We start from the raw sequence: 23,088 nt of genomic DNA, 5'->3' as shown, positions 1-23,088 counted from the left end.
GTTCACACAAAGGCTCTCCAGGGCTGGGAAAAGCAGGAGAAAAGCAATTTTTTTCAACAATTCTTCTTCTCTCCCCTGGGATTAAAAAAGGGCCCTCACACAATGGGATTTATAGATGATGTAATACAGAATTGTACACCTGAAATCTATGTAATTTTACTAACAATTGTCACCCCAATAAATTTAAAAAATAAATTAAAAAAAGGGCCCCCAAAAGATCCAATCATTCATTTGTTATGTACTTATTAAGCCCTTATTATGTACCAGGCACTCTTTGAGGACCTAAAATAAGAGATTGAACAAAACACACAAAGTCCCCTTGTGTCTGACTGTATGGAGCTTTCTTTCGAGTGACGAGACAGATCAGAAGACAAACAAATACATAATTTCATGTAACGTTGAGTTCTACAAACAAAAATAAAGTAGGGTAAGAGATTAGAGCAGTGCTGTCCCACAGAACTTTCTGTGATGACGGAGATGTTCTATATCTGTTCTGTCGAGTGAAAACATGGCCAAAACTTGCATTTAAATAACCAGACCTTCCTCCACTGGACAGTGCTGGTCACAGTGCAGGAGGTGCTGTTATTCTAGGAGAAGTGGTCAAGCTGGGAGCCTCCCAGGAGAGGAACGCTGAGTAGAAGCCTGACTAAGGCCAGGACATAAGCCATGCTGCTCCCCAAGGACTCAGTTTTGAAGACACACAGAATGGCAAGAGCAAAGGCCTCAGGTGGAGAAGGGCAAGCAGGCCAGGTGGCTGAGCAGAGTCAGGGAGGGGTCTCACGAAGTCTCTGCTATGACAAGGGAGGTGGCTGGGGACATATCATCAAGGGCTTTGAGGGTCACAGCAAGGGCCTTGGGTTTTACTCTAAGTGGAGTGGGTTTGAAGTCGGGGAGCTAGAAGAATGGAGCTTAATAAAACCCTATTTACCTAACGCCGGGAATACCTCTTCTTAAACTAAATCTCATTCGCCCGGCTCTTTCACATCCATTATAATCTTTATTCTGACTATAACCATCTGATAATGAATATGACGACTTCAAAATATAGGCAGCATTTATGAAATGTCTTTAAAAGCAGGTTTGAGGCTGGAGCAGGAAGCTGACACAAGAATTCCTCAGTACAGACTAAGCAATCAAAAGGAAAATGCAACTCTTTGCTGTATCTGGTAGGTGCTTAAGAAGGTCTGCGATCATTTACCCTTCTCCACAGCCACTCAGTCTCTCATCAGAACTATTACGAAATGAGACTAGTTTCAGTTTCTCTGCTTGTCCATCACTGGAATTAGAAGAAAAAGAAATCGACCCAAATTATAAAATGAGATAGTCATACGTTGGATATTTAAAAGCTGGCTATGGTGGGAGCCTCTTCCAATGGGGGTGACTGCCATGAGCAAGGAAACTTGGAAAAGCAGCATCCTCTGGGTGGTGGCAGCCTTCCACTCACAAGGGTGCTGAGAGGACTCAGGTCCCCAATTTCAGAGCATCTGTGGGGCTCACCCACCTCTTAGCCATTCAAGTTTGGCTCTGTCTCTGACAGTCAGCTGCTGGGACCTCCCCAGACGTGGCCCTCTCTCAGTGGTCACTTCTTCAGAGAGCTTCCCAGGTACAGAAAATGAGCATCCTTAAGAGACCCCAGAATCCAACAATAGTGTGTATACTTCCTGCATGAAGTCTCATCACTGCTACGACCTGATTCCCACAAGCTCCAAATTGGTTGTATTTGATACTTCCCCGCAGAGAAAAACACTTTCCTTGCTTTGGCGACTAGTGGCGTACGAGCTGCCCCTTTGTGGGATAGTAAGTAGTGAAGTATTGGGGTATGCTGACCGTCACCGAGTCCATCAATATCCTGCTCCGCTACTATAGATTAGCTTTGGTAAAGATCTGTGAGCTGGAAGAACACAAGACAGAAACTTGGAGAAAGGTGTACCTACAGGACCACTTGTCTGCATTTCTCCTAATGCCAGCTTGTTTGATGCTATCTTTTCATCCATTTGAAACAAGATCCACAGGCTGCCATTGACCCAAAATTGGACAACACCTTGTACATTCTCACCCACCAGCTCATCCTCAAGTTCCTCATGTTGTTTATCACTGAGTTCCCTGAGCCATGTCTAAGGGCTCGTGTCTAAGTCTCTGGAAGAGCTACAGACTGGCACCTAGGCCAACACTGCTAGGGTTCGCACCCCCACCCCCACCTACGTGGCTCTAGGCATCTTTGTACAGCACCGGGTCTTGGCCCTGCCTGTGGTAGATGAGAAAGGGCATGTGGTGGACATCTACCCCGAGTTTGACGTTATCAATATGGCAGCAGAAAAGACCTGCAACAACTCAGATGTGTCCATGACCAAACCCTTGCAACATTGATCATGTTACTTTGAGGGTGTCCTCAAGGGCGCCCTGCATGCGACTCTGGAGACCATGAGCAGCAGGCGGATGGCAGCAGAGCTGCACCGACCTGTAGTGATGGATGAGCATGCTGTGGTCAGGGACTCGTATCACCGTCGGATGTCCTGCGGGCCTGCTGCTCACAGACGGCGAGAAGCCCTGAGCGGGGGGGAGGGGTCACTGGGCCGGATGCCCACTCACCGCCTGCCCAAAGCTCTACGAGCCACAGATGGAACCTTGACAGAATCATGACTGTTTCCTGCTCGGGAGCCCCGTACTGTTTTACCTGGGAGCTGGGGAAGGTGGTAGGGAAGGGAGGAAGGAGAATGCATTTTTAGCTCTCCTATCCTCACACATACACTTGAGGAACTTTCCGCCCTCCCATCCTAGCCCCCATCCTCTTAGACATAGCACTTGTTCTGGGTGAACTCTGGACTCTGTGCCCCTCGGGCAAATTCTGATCTCTACGAGAGCCCAGACCTCACCCAGCCTTTGCTTCTATCTCCGTCCCCGACTCTATCCTAATAGTACAACAAAACTCTTCATAAAAATATTTTATTCATCTGTTTCATGCTGTATGGAAAAGGCTGAATCCATTAGTGACATTTCTTCCATATGGGGCCCGGGGAGGATCGTGGGGAGGATGGCCTTTGGGTTCCTATGCCGTACGCATATGACGGGAGGTGGGTTAGGTGCAGGGGGAGGGCAGAGAGGTTAGCTGAGGTTATTGCTTTTCATGGCAAACCTAATTAAAATGACAGGAACCTCTTCACAAAAAAGGGGGAAACGTTAGTTATGGAGCCAAATACTGGCGTCAGGCAATTACTTACACCCAAAGGTGGAACACTATAAGAGTGATGCAATCCATACACCATCTCAGGGGAACAAACACATGATCGTTCCTAAATTTACAGAGAAACTCCACGACATCCCTTGAGCAAGCAGTTTTCTTAGACATATTAAAACGACCTAAATGATTAGGCAGAAACAGTGATCTTGTTAGTGAGAAACACACACCTGGGTCCCAGTACTGCTTTTGTCATTTACTAGCTTTGTGACACTAGGCAAGTTATTTACGGCCTTCAATACTCAATCGCATTATCTGTACAATGGAAAATAAAAGTGCTCTTGGGAGGATTAAATAAAATAACATCAAATAACACTTGGTACATAGTACCTACTCAGCAAGTGCTAGTTTACTTGAAATTATAGAAGAATGTCCTTTATAAATAGAAATCCTCACCCAGCAGTGATAAGGCTGGCAATTTCCCTCTCACAGGAGCACTGGCTGGAGAGTCATGAAGCAGTAGCCTTTCCTTCCGAAAAGACTCACCCTGGTGTTTGCGGCTGTTGCTGAGATACGAACCCTGCGGTTTAGCTGTAAGGAAAGCGCCGAGAAGCACGCGAGCCAGGCAATGTGATGAGCATACTAGCAGAGTTTTAATGCAATTTAAAGGCAGAGCCAGACCGATCAAGTCTGCTTCCCTTATATTACATTGATAACAGCAAAACACTTCCTCCTGGACCTCAGTTATCTAACCCCCTCGGATATCAACAAGCCCAGGGACCCCCACCCCCCGCCCCCTCAGGCTTGTACTATTCTCCCCTTAATGTCTGGAAATGACATATTTTTTTCCTTCTGCTTTGTTCATGTTTTCCTTAGTAAACATTTCATTTCACAAGATTGCTTGGGCAATGGCTGCAAAAGCAGCCACCTTTGTGTAGTTCAGCAACTCTGAGCTGGTGATGAACCGCCCCAGAGCATGATCCCCAAGAGACGCTCTGCTCTTTGTTCCTGTTCCTTTGTGGCCTCTATGAGGGAGGCAGCAGAGACTTCCTTACTGCCTCCACCAGCACTCTGGGGCTAAATGCGGGTGCAGCTTGGGGACCAAGGTGCTTTAGTGGTTACAAGTCCCCACAGCATGACCCACAAAGCAAGAGAACTAGAGTGTCCATTGGCTTGGTGTTCCATGTTCTGCCCAGGATTCTCTTGCTACCAGCTACTTCTGCGTGATCCAGGTATAGTGGAGAATAAGTGCCCTCGTGCCTTTCCCAACAAAACCTCTCCTTTACTGCCATTGGTGAAAAGAGCTGCTCAACTAATTCACACACAGCATATAAATAAATGACTAAGGAGCTCCGAAAGTACTCTGCCCTTCCCTGAGGTTTTTCTCTTTTAATTCCTCAGTCTGAGGAAATGTGTACATTGTGGGATTTCAAGGTCAGTCATTGGGCTGATAAGTTAGACACTGGGGGAAAGGAAGAACCTTTTTTATTTAAATCCTCCCAAATAGGCTACTGAATATCCCACCAGTGTGAGAAGAGATCTGGGCCAAAAGCCATAGTCACAAGGGAAGTCAGAATTCACCTATCTACCCACCAGACTACTAGTTCTTTAAAGAAAGCGACCCTTTTTTGTTGTTGTTTTTGGTTCATCTCATATTCTTGGTGCCTAAGGAAACCCTGGACGCTCATTCATTCAGTCATTCAACTAACAGCTATTTTTCACCTACTCAACAGTGGGGTCTAGACTCTGCCCAGACTTTACGCAAACATAAATGAAAGGCACAGGTCCTGGCCATCAAGGAATTTTCCTTTTAGTGGAACATCCAACAACTAAACAGATAATTACCTTATAGTGTGATAAGAGCTATGAGCTGGCACATGGTATCACCATATTATGGGATAGAGCAGAGTCTAAACTGAGTTTACCAGGCAAAAGATGGACAAGTAAAGCACTCACAAACCAATGACTTAACTTATTAAAGGCCATAGAAGGAACTCAGAATATATTTAAATTAAAAAAAAAAATCATGGCAAGAGTCCTTTGCATACCCACACCTATGTCAGATCTAGAACAAAAGTAAAAACAACAATGGATTCCCAATGCCTCTTCTGAAACTAACAGTCAAACTCAACCTGGACCACACTTGCTAAAATTGCAATGTTCAGTTTCTTCCATTAGCTTTTTGGTGTCTCACCTCTCTAACACCTTCCCGCCAGCATGGGGAGGAAGGTATAAAAGCATTTTCATGATTGACAGAAATACGTGATTGGCATCTGATTACGTGTGTTTTCTAAAACGCATCCAAGAGATATTAAAAAGTGTTCCTCATAAAGAATTTATGGACAAGTAAGATGGGAGACACCTGTCACTTTCTCATCACCTCCACTGCCCATCTATCTACCTGGTCCCAGCCACCATCCCATCTCACCTGGACGCTGCAATGGCCTCCTCACTGGTCTTCCTGGTTCTACCTTTATCCCTTAGAAGCTCTTCTCTACATCGCAACCAGAGAAATCTTTCCCTAAGGTAGGGCAGGAACTAACACTCCTGTGGGAAGAACCCTCCATGGGCTTCTTTCCCACTCACTCAGTCCCTACATGGCCTAGCTCACCTCCTCTCTGTTCTCATCTTTCACCACACCCCCCTCACTCCACCTCAGCTTACTCCAATATCCCAAACACTTCTGCCTCAGGGCCTTGGCATCTGCTACTTTCTGTGCTTGGAATATCCCCTGTGCCCCCTCCCCCCAGATAACTGCTGGCCTCTCTCACTTCCTTCCAGTCTCTTCTCAAATATCACCTCCACACAGAGCCCTAGACCACACTATCTAAGACAGTGCTCTCACATCACCATGCTCTGACCCTTTATGCTGTTATTCTTATCATCTATCACCATCTGACAATATATTACATAGTTTTTGTTTATTATCTAACTCTCCCCACAAACTATATACTTCATGAGAAAGGGAACCTTGTTTTGTGCTTGCCTAAATTCCCAGCACCGAGAAGAACTCCTGATACATGCTAAAATCATTTGTTAAACAAATCACTGCACAGAACACTAAATTAAGGAAAACTGAATTTTTGTTATTGTTGGTTTTACAAGCCTTCTCAGAGTCTTTGATATGTGAGCATGCATTGTGTGCATCTTTCCTCCAAGAAGGAGGACACTTATCTGATCTTGCAGCCCAAAGTATCTTCCAGAGCAAGCACTCTCAGTACCAGAGTTGCGGAACCCTCATCAAGGGAGAGACACATCTGGGGAGAAAACATGTTTACTCGTGCTGCCCACAAGGAGGAGCCTCCCTCAAGAAAGACAGGGGCCATCTCTTGCTATGAACGTGCTTCCCACAATACAGGAAGAGCAGGATGAACACTTCCTCTTACTATGATCCCAGGAAAGCAAATGAATTGTGCGGTTTCTTGGTCTAATCTTGGAGAGGGAAATTATGCTATCACTGGGTACTGAACTGTTTCTGTCATAGCCAGTGTGGTCGGTTGCAAGTCGCCTGCCTTTGCCTTCCAAGTCTCCATCAGCAGCACTGGAATCTAATTATAACAACCCCAGAGGTCACTCTCCAAATGCATACACGCTGCAGGACATATTGAGCGGGGAGGGAGACGGACACAATTCATTTCCTTCTTGGAAAAGGGCCTCACTTCACCCTCTCAATCTCTTCCACGTAATTCACAAGTAATCATTGTTAACTATTCATCATTAATAATCATCTTGGCTCTAGTCACAAGGAAGTCACAGGTGATTCTTTAAGACAGATCTAGATCAAAAAAGAGTCAGTGAAAAAGTTTACCAGCCAAAGGGCCATTAAGAAAATCCCTCCGGGGCCGGGGTAGCATTGAATCCAGTACATGTTTACGTGTGCCTGCGGCACGCAGAAGCTGAGGGGTGGAAGAATGAGTGGTAGGACAGGGGTCGGGCTGGCGACCAGTGGGAAGGAGGAGCAGCTTTTTCCCTCTGAAGTCACTCTCCGGTGGGACCAAGACCCCGTGACAGCTGGCTGGGATGCATGGCACGCGGCGGGGCATGCTGTACACGCAAAGGGCCAGGACATGCAAAGCCCCAAGGAAGCATTCATCCCACCAGCTTGCTAGAAGGCACAGAGGTCTACGGGCTGAGTGTGGACTGCCTTATAGCCGATTCTATTTTAAAGCACTGCCAGTAGGTGTATGAACCAGACTTTGAAAGACTCGTTATGAAAGTGACCAGTGACTTGGGCTTTAGCAGTATTTTGCTCATCTGGGCTTTGAGGACTAGCCCAACATGTCTGGAAGGAGAAAACAAACAAACAAGCACAGTAAATGGACTGTTTTCCTCCTGGCTGGAAATGGTTTCATCTGTTCTAAATTGAATTTTTTCCTTAAGTGAGAGCTTTCGGTTCTAATGATTTAAAAGGTTCTCTAAATGTAAGCAGAATCAATCAGGCTTATCTCCTCCCCTTCTTCCCTCCCCTAAAATGTTTCCTCACTTGGTCATAATACAGAAACTGCAATACAGGCAATATTCGACTCCTAACCCTTGGGTGTTCAGGGATGTGTATTTATGGCAGGTTATCTTTACAGCATGTTAACATTTATAAAGTAATTTCACGTACATGATTTCATTGGATCCTCATTTGTACTGAGAGCAGATTTAAAAAGAAGTTGAGGTTGAGAGATGTATTGGGACCCGCCCAGAGTCACAAAGGGCCAGTTCTAAATGTGAATCCAAGTCTAAGACTTTCGGCTCTGAATCCTGTTCTCTTTCAAGCTGCCAGCCATACTGAACTTCAGACATCCATCTTGGTGGCAAGTAGGCAACACTGTGCCTGCTTTCTGATGTGTTTCTTCCCATCCTGGCTTACTAGAATTCAGTTTCTAATTTCCCCATAAAGTGCACAGAAGGAGGCAAACGGAGAACGGAGCTCCACCTGGAAGCTGGTGCTGGCGGCTGAGGTGCTGGCGGCTGAGAGGCTGGCCTGGCCCCCATGGCTCACATCTGCACCCAGCCTCACGGCCCTGGGATCCATCAGGACACTTACTACAAGTCAGAGGCTTATAGGACTGCTCTTGACTGTTCACTTCCAAATGTGAACGCCCTGAACCCTGAGGGTCTGCCGAATTAGATTAATGGCTCCTTCAGGAGCATGCCTTTGCTTGAGAGAGCACCCTGCCTACGAACTTTGCATGTAAACACAGCAATTCTATCCAAGTGCATTTCTATTGCTGCTGCATTGCCAAGGATACTCGTGCTTCCACTTCCTGCAGCTGAAGAAGAGGCCCACCAGTGATACCCCGTGCCCTTGATTTCAAGAAGAGGGGTCTCCTTTGCTTCTGTTCCACCCCCTCCATCCCAGGCTAGCCCTTCTAGCTGTTTTGACACCCATAGCTTCTCTCCTGTCCAGCAGCATTCTCTTCCTAAAGATCTCAAGAAACATAAAAGTAAGTCCTTTGTGACATGCATGTTAGAAAACGCTTCACTATTGGGTACAAAGAGACACCACTTACAGTTGTAAATGATTAAAAGTAGTGTGGGCAGGCATTCCTCTGAAGGACAGTGGGTAACAAGATGTAACCCCTCTTATTCTATTTCTATAGAAAATCAGAGTTGACTTAAGTCACTGTACCTTGAAATATCTATTTTTATAGGTACAAATCATCATACTAGCTTCCTAATACAAGATTCCTTAGCTATAGAAAATCTGAAGGACTCCACTAAACACAATTACAACTAATACATTCAGAAGTATACTAGTTTCCTAGGACCAAGAGAGCAAAGGACCACAAACCAGGTGGCATAAAACAACAGACACTGATAGTCTCACAGTTCTGGAGGCTGAAATCTGAAATCAAGGCATCAGCACAGCCATGTCCCCTCTAAAATCTGCAGAAGAAAATCCTTCTTTGCCCCTTCCTCACTTCACATGGTGGTCATCAATCTTAGCATTCCTTGCCTAGCAGCTGTGTCATTTCAATCTCTGCCTCTGTCATCACACAGAATTTCCCCTGTGTGTCTATGTCCAAATTTCCCTCTTTTTATAATCTCAGGAGGTTTAGCCTTTTACATCTTCTCTGATATTAGAATAAAGAAGCAAAATAGAATATTCATGAACATATATGAAAGACCCCTATCACTTTCCCTTTCTTCTTTTTGCATTCCTCCTTCTTCACTGCAGCCTGCATATATTTTAAAATCATGTGTAATAATACAGCAAGTAATTAAGACTTGGAAATTAGTTATAGAACACAAATTCTTCTTTAGTGTCCCTCTCCAAGTGGTTGACAGCAAAAAGGTTGGTTCCATAATCATAAATTCACAAAGACATCAAAAGGAAAAGAAAGTCAGACAGCCTGTGCTCACACCCTAGTTTGCTAGTTACTAGCTGGGGACCTTGGGCTAATAATCACTTCACCTCAAAAGTCAACAGGACTATGGTGAAAACAACCTAAATACATGGCTCATTAGTCAGTCAACCTCTTTGTCTACACAATGCCAGACAAAAAAAATCAAGTTTTTCTTCACTACAATTAACCAAATTAACAAGCTCTCTCTATTTGCTTTAGGATGTGAATACTGAATTCACATTTTATTTCCTTTTGCTCTCTAGGTCAAGTAGCAGCAGATAATTGAAAGCTTCAGCTTGAAACCAAAATACAGTCTTTTATGTCCTAAAAGGTTAAACGATATTAAGGTTATTCAATGAAAAATTTTTTCCTTTATAAAATAAAGATATATCATTTTTCCAGAACAGAAAGGCATTTCCCCCTCTAATATAGTGAATCACAGGATTTCAAGAACACTTGTGCTTAAAATTTTTATGTAAAAATACACAAATTAAAACATTTCTTTAGAGCAAGTTCTATAAATGTCCATGCCTCTAATTTCGGATAAGCTTAGTGTCTGAATTGCAGTCTCTTTGTTCCCATAGCCCCATCATTGCCGTCCTGTGTGACTCTTCCAAATTCTTTTGTCCCAATTCCTCTTTATCCCTATATAGGGGCCATCACTCCCATGTTATCTTTTTGTTGTTATCATGTTCTCTCTTTTAACCGACCACATTATAGAACAGACGTTACTTTATTATTTTCATATTATTGTTTAAATCCATGTCTTTGTTATTACTTTTCAAAAAGCAAGCATTTTAAAAAATACTTTCTAAACACTTTTAAAAAATCCTTAAGTTGGTTTCACATCACATTATCTTCTGTTGACTCCTCACCCTCTGCCAATCATGGGTCAATGGCCCTAAAATAAGGTTCCCTATGCTCAGTGTAGACAAATAACTACCAAAAAAGTATCTTGAAAAACAAATTATCTTTACTGTTTGCCTATTGTGCTGTGTAAACTAAATGTGACTGACCTTTTCTTATAATGTGGTTTTTGCATACTTAGATATAATGTAAAGTTTAAAGGATCTGGAGATATTTTACTGATTTCAAGAAATAAACTTTGTTTTTAAATGCTAGACCTTAACAAAACGCTGTAAAATTAATTTTTTTGACAAAACTGCTTCCTTTATGGGTCTTCACATACTCCTTACATGTAGTATGCAATCAATTCTTAACTGCCAAACACAGTATCAAATAAAAATGTAATTGAAAATAATCTGGAAACGATAAGGTATTATTTGCTTGTTATATCTAAATTGTGTATGTGTAACTCTCACTTTCGTGCTGGTCCATTATCTTATGGCAGCATTCCTTAAACTATGTTCAGTGGAATATAAGTCAAAGAAATATTAATAGGTGTTACTGTATATTAATTAAATATTCACAAAAGAAACAGGTCTCATTGCTCTCAAATTATTAAAATTAAGCAACAAGTTTATAATCATCACATTTTGCAGCACTCTGTTACTCTCAAGTTAGACTACTTTCAAACTTGTTAATTATTTTTGGATCACTTACTGATTTTCTTCAGACATGATCTGACTTCCATTGAATTACATGGTCATTTCTGGCAGTATTTAATTCCTTTGTGTACTCATTTTTGTGGTTGACTTTACCCCAAATGTGTAGAACACTTCTTGAGCTTCTGTTGGTGATCTGTGAATACATTCATTCTTTTAATAGTCAGAAATCTTTACTGTCTTTCTGGTGTTTCAGGCACTATTCTAGGTACTTGGGATGCAAACAGGACAAGCCGGATCCCTGACTTGGGGAGTTTTCATGTTAGCATGGGGAGAAACACAGTAAGCATACTAAAATAAATCACAAGAAGATTATAGCAAGGTAGGGGATTTGAGAGTGGGGAGAGTGTAGTTTGCAGTAACAATGAGGGGATTGAAGGGAAGTCTTACTGAGATGAGAGTTGGGCAGTGACATAAAGGAGGTGAGAGTCACTTGAGGATGTTCAGGGCAGAAAAGAAAGATCAAAATCCCTAAATCAGGATCATTCTTGGCACATTAGAGGAACAGCAAGGAGGCCAGAGTGCTTGGAACAGGGTGATAGAAGGGAAAAGTAGGAGATGAGATCAGAAAGGTAACAGGGGGTCAGATAATGGAAAGCCCTCAGATCATTTGTAAGGACTTTGGTTTTTACTGTGAGTATGATGAGGAGCCACTGCAGGGATGTAAGCAGAGAAGGGACATGATCTCATTTCCTCTTAAGAGACTTCTCTGGCTGCTACCATGTTTCCCTGAAAATAAGACCGGGTCTTATATTAAATTTCACTCCAAAAGATGCATTAGGGCTTATGTTCAGGGGATGCCATCCTGAAAAATCATGCTAGGGCTTATTTTCCAGTTAGGTCTTATTTTCAGGGAAACGTGATGTGCTGAGAATGGTCTCTAGAAGACAAGAGTAGAAGCAGAAACCAGGTGAGAAGCTACTCAGTAATTCAGGTGGTTCAGACAAGTGTGGAGGGGAGGGCAGCAGTGGAGGTGGTAAGAAATGATCAGATTCTGGACATAATTTGAAGTAGAGGCCCGAAGACGCCTTGATGTGGAGTGTGAAATGAAAGGGAAGGGGAAGGATGGATTTTCCATCAACTGCAATGGGACGTGGTGGATGTCCCAGAAGCAGCAATTTGGGGTGGGGGTTGGGGAGAAAAGATCAAGAGTTCAGTTTTGGGATATATTAAATTTAAGGGATTGATTAGACATCCAATGGAAATGCTGAGTACGTAGTTCAGGTTCAGGGGACAGAGGTCTGGGTCAAAGTTATATACATTTGGAAGTCAACAGTATATAGATGGATTTGAAAGCCATAAGAATGGATGAGATCACCAGGAGAGTGAGAGTAGGTGGAGAGGAGATGAAAGGAGAGGAGAGGAGAGAAGAGGAGAGGATTGCACACTGGGTCACTGGAAGGTTAATAGGTTAGAAAGAAGAGAATAAACCAGTAGAGTAGATTGAGGTGTGACCTATGGGGCAGGAGGACCCCCAAGAGAATGTAATTTCATTGGGAATTAATGATGAAATTATCCGGAGGTATCTATTAGCCAGGATCCAGTCAGGAGACTGACGAGAGAATTCAATGTAAATAATTATTAAATATGAAGTTGTTAACCAGGTAACAAAAAGAGTGAAAAGAGAACGCTAAGGTATCATGAAAGTAGCAACTGAAAGATAAAACCACCACCTCTAGGGCTGGGGGAACAAAGGAACAAAGTTTGAATTATTAAATAGTTATTAAATAAACAGAGGCAGGGCCCCACAGAACTGAGCTCAGACACCTGAGAAGCAGGTGCTGCTCAGCTGGTGCTGGTGTTTCTGAGGTCAAAGGAGGAACCCTTTTCTAAAAGAGGCAATTAGCCATCTGGTGTTTATATCTCTGATGGGGCTATGATGAGGCGGTGTATTAGTTTCCCAGGCTGCCATACAAACTACAACACACCTGGTGGCTTAAGACAACAAATTTATCCTCTCACAGTCTGGAGGCTGGAAGCATGAAAGCAAGGTGTCAGCAAGGCCATGCTCCCTCTGAAGGCTGTGAGCCGATATCTGTTCCATGCCTCTCTCCTAACTTCTGGTGGTTGCCAGGAATCCTGGGTGTCCTTTGCTTTGACGATACATCACTCCAATGTCTGCCTCCATCATTCCATGGGCTTCTTATAAGGACATCAATCATTGGGCTTAAGGCTCACTCTCATCCAGTATAACCTCATCTTAACTAATTATGTTTGTAAAAACTCTATTTCCAAATAAGGTCACATTCTGAGGTTCTGGGGCGACACGAATTTTGAAGGGACACTATCCAACCCAGCATAGGCAGGTTCTGCAAGTGTTGGAAAAACTGCAAACTGGAATCAAGTGGCATCAGGAAGGAACTCACTTCTGGGGTGAAAAGGTTTTTCTAAGCCGTAACACTCACCGAAACCACATGCAGACAAGAAGCCCATAAGCCCATGAGAAGGAGCAACCCCTTCTTTTTCCCCAAGCCTCTCAGTCTCTCTCTAGTATCTCCTACCGGCTGAGCCTATCATGGCGCCATCTCAGAAACCTAGTTTGCAGAGGCCCGTCAGCCACATCGGAAACAATATTAAAAGGTAGGTTTGGAGCTGAGAGAAAATATCCTAACAACTAGTACAAGGAGGCAATGATTAACTTTGTCAACAATTGTTAATAGGTAACAGAAGATGAGAATTAACAACTACCTACTAGATTAGCTTCACTTCATCCATTTCTTTGGAGGATGACAGAAGTAAGTAAAAGCATTAGAAAGAAATTGTTTTGGTAAATCTGAGCAAACTCAATGCACATGTTAGAGACCTTGCTACATCACTGATACTTTTGGTGGATATTTTCAGCTCTTCTTTAAATTAAAATTTAGAAAACATGCTGATGTCCTGAATATTTAAAAAATACATAATGCAAAATAAAAGCAAAGAGGAGACAATATAAAAACAACACTGAACTATGAATGGACTCAGTTGGAGTCCAAGACCACCTTTGTCAACTAACTAGTTATATAGTTAAATAAGTGATTTAACAGCTTTTGGTCTGTTTTCTCTTCATCTATTTGGTCTGTTTTTCTTCATCTATTAATTAGAAAGTTGGCATAAAAGATCTCAAAAAACTGTCAGCTTTCGATTTGTATTATCTAACTACTAAAACTAACATGTATGGTTATCAGTGTTATGTGACTACTATGAATTTAGAGAGTGGAAATTAGTTGAGGATTTTACTTCAAGATATATAAATCAATACTTTTGTGCTCTTTAAAAGGGTTTGCATTTTTCACAGAAAAGTGACAGTACTCAACAAATTTATAAGCTAATAGGGAACTGAAACACTGAAAGTGAAATTTGAAAGAAAACATCTCAGTTGTCTATCACTGTTACTTGTTACTTGTTTGACATCTGTGACTTTCTCTTCTTTCTCAGAAATTAACCAGTTAATGTGTCTAAAACAGATAGTAAAAAAGAACCAGAAAGCACTGAGTGTATATCTGCACATGTGTTTAAAACTGATAAAAGGGGACAACATGAAGAATGCACATAATAAATCAATGTAGGAGAGGTCATTAATCTAATTTAGCTTTATGAGGAGCTATAGAGTCCTGACTTCTTTGTGTCGAATTTCTCTATGTCCAGCAATTTCATTTTTCCCATGTGTGATTCACCTCTTAGTTCCCAAAACCATCCAGGAGAACTCCCTATACACTGCGCTAAATGCAGAAGGTGTGGGGAAATTCATCTAACTAGAATTCCCCTGGAACATGTATCTGCTCAGACACCATGGGCATTACTTAAATATCTTAATTTAACAATATGTTGCTTGCTGATAAATATCACAAAGGAAAATCATTAAATTTGATAAAAATTGAAAATAATCTCAGTAAGAGAAGTAAAGGACTTCTCGTAGATACTGTTTGGGGTGTGTGTGTGTTTAAAGTAACCATTTACATTCCTTGATAGTTAGCAACCTTCAATGTAAAATTATATTAGAGTTTCTATTCTTATTTAATATCTGAAAACATTTCAATATCAAAAAAAATTTTTTCTTTAAAATTACTTTATGAGAAACTGCTTACAATAATCCATTTTCTTTTTTAGTGAAGAATATAGCTATTTCCTTCAAACTTTCTTACACCAAAGAGAGACAATGAATGGTCTTGTCTGCTTTTGGCTGTTTAGACCTCATCAAGAAGTATAGAGTGAATTTTTCCCTCTATTTTTATTGGACCAAATCATTTAATTACGATAAATCAAAAGAACCTTTGTTTAGTGTCTCAATACTTGAGTGTCTAGCAATCAAATGAGCAATCAGGTGTGTTGTGCTACCAACAATCCAAGTTCCCAAACTGGCCAGTGACTTGCAAAGGTTTCCCCTAGAGCTTTGCTTCTCAAAGACTGGTCTGTGGACCAGCAGTGTGGACATTACCTGGCAACTTCTTAGAAATGCAGAATCTCAGGTCCCACGCCTGACCTACTGAATCAGAATCTGAATTTTAACAAGATCCTTGGGTGATTTGTATGCACAGTAAAGTTTGAGAGGCACTGCCCTAAAGTATCAACTCACATTCATTTGCATTTGATATAGCTCCTAGAGCAGCAGAAAAAAAGAATTATAGGTATTGACCACGAACTGTAGCTGAGTATGCCCATAGCAGTGTGCCATGCAATTCATGAAGAAAAACGGATGCAGAACTGCTTATATAGCCACTTTTAACTTAACCACCCTAATAGTGAGTACAAATAATTATTGAATATCTGTATAGTACATCTATGCCATTAATTAGAGTCACCGTATATTCCAGATTCCTGGGACAGTCCTAGTTTACACCTGATGTCCTAAAGTAATTAATAGTATTCCCCACCACCTTTTAAACTAAAATATGTCCTCATTTAGACAATAAATTAAACGGCGGCACTCATTATAATCTGCTGCAAAATTCATCCATATGTACACTAAAAACGTAGAGAACAAGAAAACTGGATACCATCATTCAGTGCCACGGGTGAGCCTATGAAAGCAAACAAATGCCAATGAGAAAGAAAGGTGGAAGGCATCTATCCTTTTCTAGGCTGAACAAGTAATGAGTATGAACTGCCATTCACTGGCTGCAGAGCAGAGTTTAATGAGATCAAAACACAAGGTTTGCTAGGGATTAGCTCTAGGGAAGTCAATTCTGCTTAACTGATCAGAGGAGAATGGTGCTTAGTGGAGCCAGGGTCAATTAGTAGGAGCTAGAGTCCATCCAGAAACCAGTGGGGGAGCTGGGAGAAGAGCCAGTTACTGAAGATGAGGATTGGAGGCACCAAAGGCAGGGAAACCAAATCAGAAACAAATCTAGATGTGGAAAAACAACTTGCCCAGGCAACACATTAAATTGCTTCAGAATCTTTTGTTAAGGTATAATTTACATGCAGTAAAATTCACCCTTCTTGGTTTATAATTCTGTGAGTTTCACAAACCCTCAACACACACAATCAAGACACAGAACGGTTCTCTTATCCCCCAAACTCCCCAAGCCCATTTGCAGCCAACCCTTCCCCTGACTCCAGCCCCTGGCAACCATTTTTTGGCTATTTCCAGAACGTCACATAACTATAATCACACAGTATGTAGCTTCTGTACCTGACCGCTTTCACTTAACATTAATGCATTTGAGACCCATCCTTATTGCTGCATTCATTAGTAGCTTGTTCCTTTTTTATTACTGAGTAAATGGACCATAATTTGTTATCCATTCACCAGCTGAAAGACATTTGGGTTGTTTCCAACTTTGGTGCTACGAATAAAGCCTATATAAACATTCACATACAGGTTTTTGTGTGGACCTAAGTTTTCATTTCACTTGGGTAAATACTAGATGAGGCTCAATGGGCTATATGGTGAACAGATGTTAAACTTCATAAGAAACTGCCAAAGTGTTTTTCAAATTACCATTTTGTATTTCTACCAGCAATGTATGAGTTTCAAGTGCTCCACATCTTTGTCGGCACTTAGTATTGTCAGTTTTATTTTATTTTAGTCACTCTAGTGATTGTAAACCTCAATCCATACCTGTTTTAATCTCCCATAAGTGAAAACACCATACAATAAATTCCTATCTGTATGTGAAAAATGTACAACAAACACGTGTAGTTTTAATTTGCATTTCTCTAATGAGAAATGATGTTGAACATCTTTTCTTGTACTCATTTGCCATCCATATATCTTCTTTGGTGAAGTGTCTGTTTAAATATCTTGCCCAATTTTTACTGGCTGGTTAGTTTTCTAATTTGTGAGTTTTGAGTTATTTATATATTATGTATACAAGTCCCTTATTGGTACAGATTTTGCAAATATTTTCTCCTAATTTAAGGTTTGATTTTTATTTTCTTAAAAGTGTCCAAACAGAGGTACTTAATTTTGATAAAGTCAAATTTATCAAGTTTTCCTTTTACGGACCATGCTTTTCATTTGATATCTAAAATCCTAGCCCCAAATCACCAGTATTTCCTCTTATATTTTCTTCCAGAAGATTTATAGTACTACGTTTTACAATTACTTCCATGATCCATTTGGAATTAAGTTTTGCATATAGTATAAGGTATGAATTGAAAGCTTTTTGTTTTTGTTTTTTAATACTTGGATATCCAAAGATTTGAGTACCATTTATAAAAAAGACTATTCTTTCTCCATTGATTGTCTTTGCACCTTTTTTAAAACCCGACTGACCATATATGTATGGGTCTATTTCTAAAATCTTTATTCTGTTCCTTTCTTCTATATGTCTGTCCTTTTGCCAATATGACTGTGTCTTGATTCCTGTAGCTTTAGAATCAATCTTGAAGTCAAGTAATGTGAATCCTCCAATTTTTCTTTTCAAAGTTTTTCTGACTTTTCTAGCTTCCTTGTCTTTCCACATACATTTTAGAGTCAGATTGTCATATATATATATATATATATATATATATATATATATATATATATATATATATATATCCATATCCAGCTTGGATTTTGATTTAGATGCATTTAATCTATAGATTACTTTGAGAGAAACTGATATCTTCACTATATTGTATGTTCAATTCCAAGAACACAGTATAGCTCTTAGATTGTTGAATTCTTTAATCAGTACTTTATAGTTTTCAGCATAAAGATATTGCACATATTTTGTTAGATTTATAACAAAGTATTTCTTTTGTGTGCTATTGTTTTAAATGATACTGTTTTCTTAATTTTGAATTTCCAACTGTTTATCACTAATACATAAGAATATGACTGATATTTGCATATCAGTTTTAGTAGCTTTGTGTGTAGATTCTTTGGGTCTTGCCATGTCCTAACTATACCATCTCTTAATATAGACAGTTTTCTATTTCTTCCTTTCCAATCTACATGCCTTTTATTTCTTTTTCTTGTTTTATTGCTTTGACTATGGCTTGTAATATAATTTTCAATAGGAATAGTTAAGCAGACATCCTTGCCTAGTTGCCAGTAGTAAGGGAAAAACATTTAGCCTTTCATCAAGTATTACCTTAGCTGTAAGGTTTTTATAGGTGTCTTTTATTCTGAGTCTACCGAGAGTTTTTTCTAAATCATAAATGGATATTTAATTTTACTGAATACATTTTCTGCATGTATTAGGTTGTTGATATGATGAATTACATTCATTGATATTCATATACTGAAAGATTTTTGCATTCCCAGGATAAATTTGGTCATGATGTCTTATTCTTTTCAGATTTGTTAGTATATTATTGAAGATATTTTTGTTTATGTTCATGAAGGATACTGGTCTAAAGCAGGGGTGTCCAAACTTTTTTCAATGTTTTTTACCAAGGGCCATATGCAGTAAAATACACAAACAGCCGGGCCACTCACTCTAGGTGAAGTACGTATTGCCTCACCTGGTTTATTTAAGTAAACTAGACATATTTTTGGAATTTGCTGCAGGCCAATTAACAATGGATCATGGGCCATAGTTGGCCCACGGGCCGCAGTTTGGACACCCCTGGTCTAAAGCTTTCTTTTCTTGTAATGTCTTTTTCTAGCTTTAGTAGTAGGGTAATGTTGGCCTCTTAAAATGAGTTGGAAAGTGTATACGCCTTTGCTATATTCTGGAAGAGCTTATGTAGAATCAGCATTATTTCTTCCTTAAAAGTTTAGTAGAATTCACCAGAAAACACATTAAAATGTAATTGTACCAATCTCATAGAATTGTGAAGATTAAATGAGATAGTGTATGAAAATAACCTAGGTCCTATAACAAACACCCAGACAATAACAAATATTTGCTATTATTATTAGTCTATTAATCCAACTTGATATAGGTAAGTTAGTATATTGCTAAAAGAGCATACGTCTCCCTGAAAAAGCTTATATGCTGCTACAGGCTGACACACAAACCCCCCTAGGTTGTTCAGAAGTGGTAACGGTAAAAAACCAAGATTTGAAAGAAAAACTTTAGATTTATTTGCTAAAATCATTATACATCAATTTTAGATGTGTAGTGAAGGGGCATTAATATTTAAAAAGAATTTCAGCATTACACTATTTGAAACATTTTGCTTTATAATTGTTCTTTAAATTTCTATATTCCCAAGGAAAACATGTTGCTGTTTACTAGAGTCATAAAATTAGGAATGAGCTTAGATGCAGGTAAATAATATGAGAAAATTCCCCTTTATTTTGTCCATTTTGCATTTTAGTAACAAAGTCATGAGGACTAAATAAATAATGGTAAGTAATGAATCAAAGGTGCTGCAAATTTAGAAATCCATTTAACAACATACCATATATGTAGCAGTTTCAATTGTGCATTATTATTTACACCATAGTTTTTCACACAACCCTATATGGTTTTGCAGACTGACATGATAACAGAATGGATGTTCTGTTCTAACATAATTGAGGCGGCAGGGAAGCGTACCAGGTGCTGTAACAAAAATCACTTGTGTAAATGTCTAATAGCATATTAACGAATCAAACTAATGAGAAATAAAATCTAGATCTTCCAAATGTTAAGGCTTCACTGGCTATGAACAGAGGACTCAAGCCTTGGCAGTCCTAAGCTGGTGGTAATCACAGAAGCACTTCAATGAAAGAGACTGCTAGAGTCAGGGTCTTGTTTCCTGTTTGATGAATAATGAATATTTATTGAACACCTCCCAGCAAGTCTACAAATAAACCATCTAAGACAAATGATTTTCTGTCATGCTCTTACAAAGCTCCACAGAATATGGAAAGAATCGGGGTTTTTAAGCCCCACGGTATAAATCCACTATTTATAGCTCTGTGATTTTGAGTAAGTAACATATGCTCTCTGGGCATCATAAGCCTTTTCATTTCTATTTTCCATTACCCCTCACTGAGTCATCCCACAATATTTCTTGATTATGCTAGGCCCCGTTGTAACCTGCTGGGCCCACAAGGGTGAACCTTCAAGAAACCAGACAAAGAAATGAGCATTCACAAAACAGAGTAATAGTGTTATCACTGGATAAGAAGAAGGTACAGCAGCTGCAAGTTGGAAGAGTGCCTAAATTAGACCTGGGAAGATCAGGTAAGACTTCCCTAAGGTGAGTCTTTAGGTGAGTCCTGAAGGATGATTGGGAGTTAGCTGTGGGATGAAGGGTGAGGCAGAGAGCCTTCAGGCAGGCAGAAAGGCTCAGGGGAGGCAGAGGGAGAGCATGGTGACCTGGGAAATTCACCGTGACCCTGGTAAGGGCCTGCTAATTGATCTTAAGGCAATGGGAAGCCATTGGTGATTTTTAATGTCAAAATGGAAGTGGTGTTTTGTGTTTTACAAAATGGAGTGAAGGAGGACAAAAATGGAGGGAAGGAGGACAAAAATGGAGGCCAAAGGGTCTATTAGGAAGCTGTTACATTATTCCAAGTGAGACATGATGTTGGCCTGGACTTAGGGTGTGGCAAAAACTAAATAATTGGTGCCAACTAGCATGGCTGCTGTGTGCTGGGAACCAGCAAATGTAAGCTGCCTTCTTGCTTCTTCCCTTGTAATCTGACTCATTGTTTTAAAAGGAAATTTTCAAATGTTCCAGTAGCCATACAAGTAAAATCTCTTTCTGATGAATAAATTTACAAAGAAATGTTCTTCATAACAGATACTTTATATGTCAACAGGGAAAAACATACATTCTATTTTATCTCTATTCTTGGCTGTCCAGGGATGAGACTTCTAATAAATGTTGATGTAAATGCAATTTTACTGCAACAAAATTGTTCGTATGTCTTAGTTAATTATAATAAGTATTATCACTAATATTAGCAGCCTCTCTAGTCACTGACGATCACATCAACGTTTTACTGTCTTCAGAGAGTTTAAGCACTATTTAAAAAGTATTTTGATAGTTTCATTTTTATTTGTTCAGTGTTTGTCTTCTCCCCTTCTAGAATGTAAGCTCCATGAGAAGAGGGAGTGTATGTCTCCTTTTCTGTTCTGCCTCTAGCAGCTGGGATCAGTGCCTTGCACTTAATAGAGGCACAATATATACGTGTGGGCTGATTCACAGAATGAATTAAAAATAGGGGGTCTATCTATATGAAGTAACTGAAATTGGCCACTATTAGCTGGTATCTCTACCTCAAGGCTCTCCCTCCTCTAAGCCATTGCATACCTGGTTTCAAATTCATCTTTTTATTTATTTATTTATTTATTTAAAGAAATTCATTTTTCTTTCCTTCCTTTCTTTTTTTTAAGTAGGGCACAGCTCACAGTGGCCCATGCGGCGATTGAACCAGCAACCTTGATGTTATTACCACCACGCTCTAACCAACTGAGCTAACCGGCCACCCCAAATTCATCTTTTTAAATGTGCAGTTCTGATAAAGACAATTCCCGGCCGTCAAACTGACCCTAAATGGCTGTATCTGACCTTCAAGGATTCCCATGCACCCCCGCAGCTCATTCTCCCACCACTCCCGTGTTCCAGTCCTCACACAGCCTCGCTCCCACACCAACAGGCCCACTTGCCACTCCCCAACTGCCCCCAGTACACTCCACCTCCACCTCAAACACCCTGCATCTCCCTGGCTGCCTGACAAAACCCCATCTGCCCTTCAAGGTTCATCTCAAATATAATTGCTTTTGAAGTTTTTCTTTATTCCTTAAGTCAATGGTTCTCAACTGGGGCAATTTTGCATTCTCTCTACTCCTACCCTTGGGACATTTGGCAATCTGGGGAGACATTTTTGGTTGTGACAACTGGAGGGGAAAATATTACTGACATTTAGTGGGTAGACGCCAGAGATGCTGTTAACCACCCTACAATGCACAGCATCAACCCCTACAACAAAGAATTACCTGGCCCCAAAGTCAATAGAGCTGAGATTGAGAAACCCTGCCGTAAGCAAATGTCCTAACCACCATGAAGTGCTGGGTTGCTTTTACTGAACTCCCACTCTATGTTTCGCAGTACCCATAAATAACCTGTCTGAGCCCCCCTCACAGGTCTGTATGCTTGAGATTCTAGGCTATAACCCACTTATCTCATTTTTCCTAATGAGCATAGCCCATCCCTTGCACAGGGAGATGATCAATTTGTTGACTGAAATTGAATTTAAATTCCTCATTTAAAAACGTGTTTCAACTTTCTACTCAAGTTTATTTTCTCCTGTTTCCTGTTAAGAAAAGAAAATATAGGCACCATCTTTTGTGCATGTAACCTTTAAATATTTAAAGACTGTTATTAAACAACTTATCTGTCTTCTTATCTCCAGATAAATTCAAGTACTTCCTGTGATCCCATAGGAAAGTGTGCCTTTTAAGGGCAGTAACTTGTGTTAAACTGGATTAAATGCAGTTTTGATGATAGTTTTTGCCACAGACTATGAAGCTGCATTTATTTCATTTAGCCTTTCTGTAGCATTTGAAGTAATACAGAAACAAACAAATAGCCAATCTTAACCTCCAGCTGAGTTAAAAGGCAGCTTTATATGAATCAGGACTAAATAATGAATGTTATGATTCATCTAAAACTCATGTCTTAATTATCCTAATACTTAACAAAGTTAATAAAC

General features: G+C 40.3%; 1 protein-coding gene and 1 pseudogene across 1 annotated transcript in view; one reads left to right on the top strand and one right to left on the bottom strand.

Moving 5' to 3' along the window:
- The window catches only part of SV2C (synaptic vesicle glycoprotein 2C), a 183,195-nt gene that overhangs the window by 145,630 nt on the left and 14,477 nt on the right, over positions 1-23,088 (bottom strand). The gene's annotated exons all lie outside the window — the stretch shown is intronic.
- Positions 1,531-2,551, top strand: LOC109445624 (5'-AMP-activated protein kinase subunit gamma-1 pseudogene; annotated as a pseudogene).

This window comes from Rhinolophus sinicus, chromosome 3 (assembly GCF_057876585.1).
Source record: "Rhinolophus sinicus isolate RSI-liver-muscle chromosome 3, RSI-T2T, whole genome shotgun sequence".
In the NCBI taxonomy this organism is placed as follows: domain Eukaryota; kingdom Metazoa; phylum Chordata; class Mammalia; order Chiroptera; family Rhinolophidae; genus Rhinolophus; species Rhinolophus sinicus.
The sequence above is the reverse complement of the archived record's forward strand: the minus strand, read 5'-3'. Positions and strand labels throughout refer to the sequence as shown.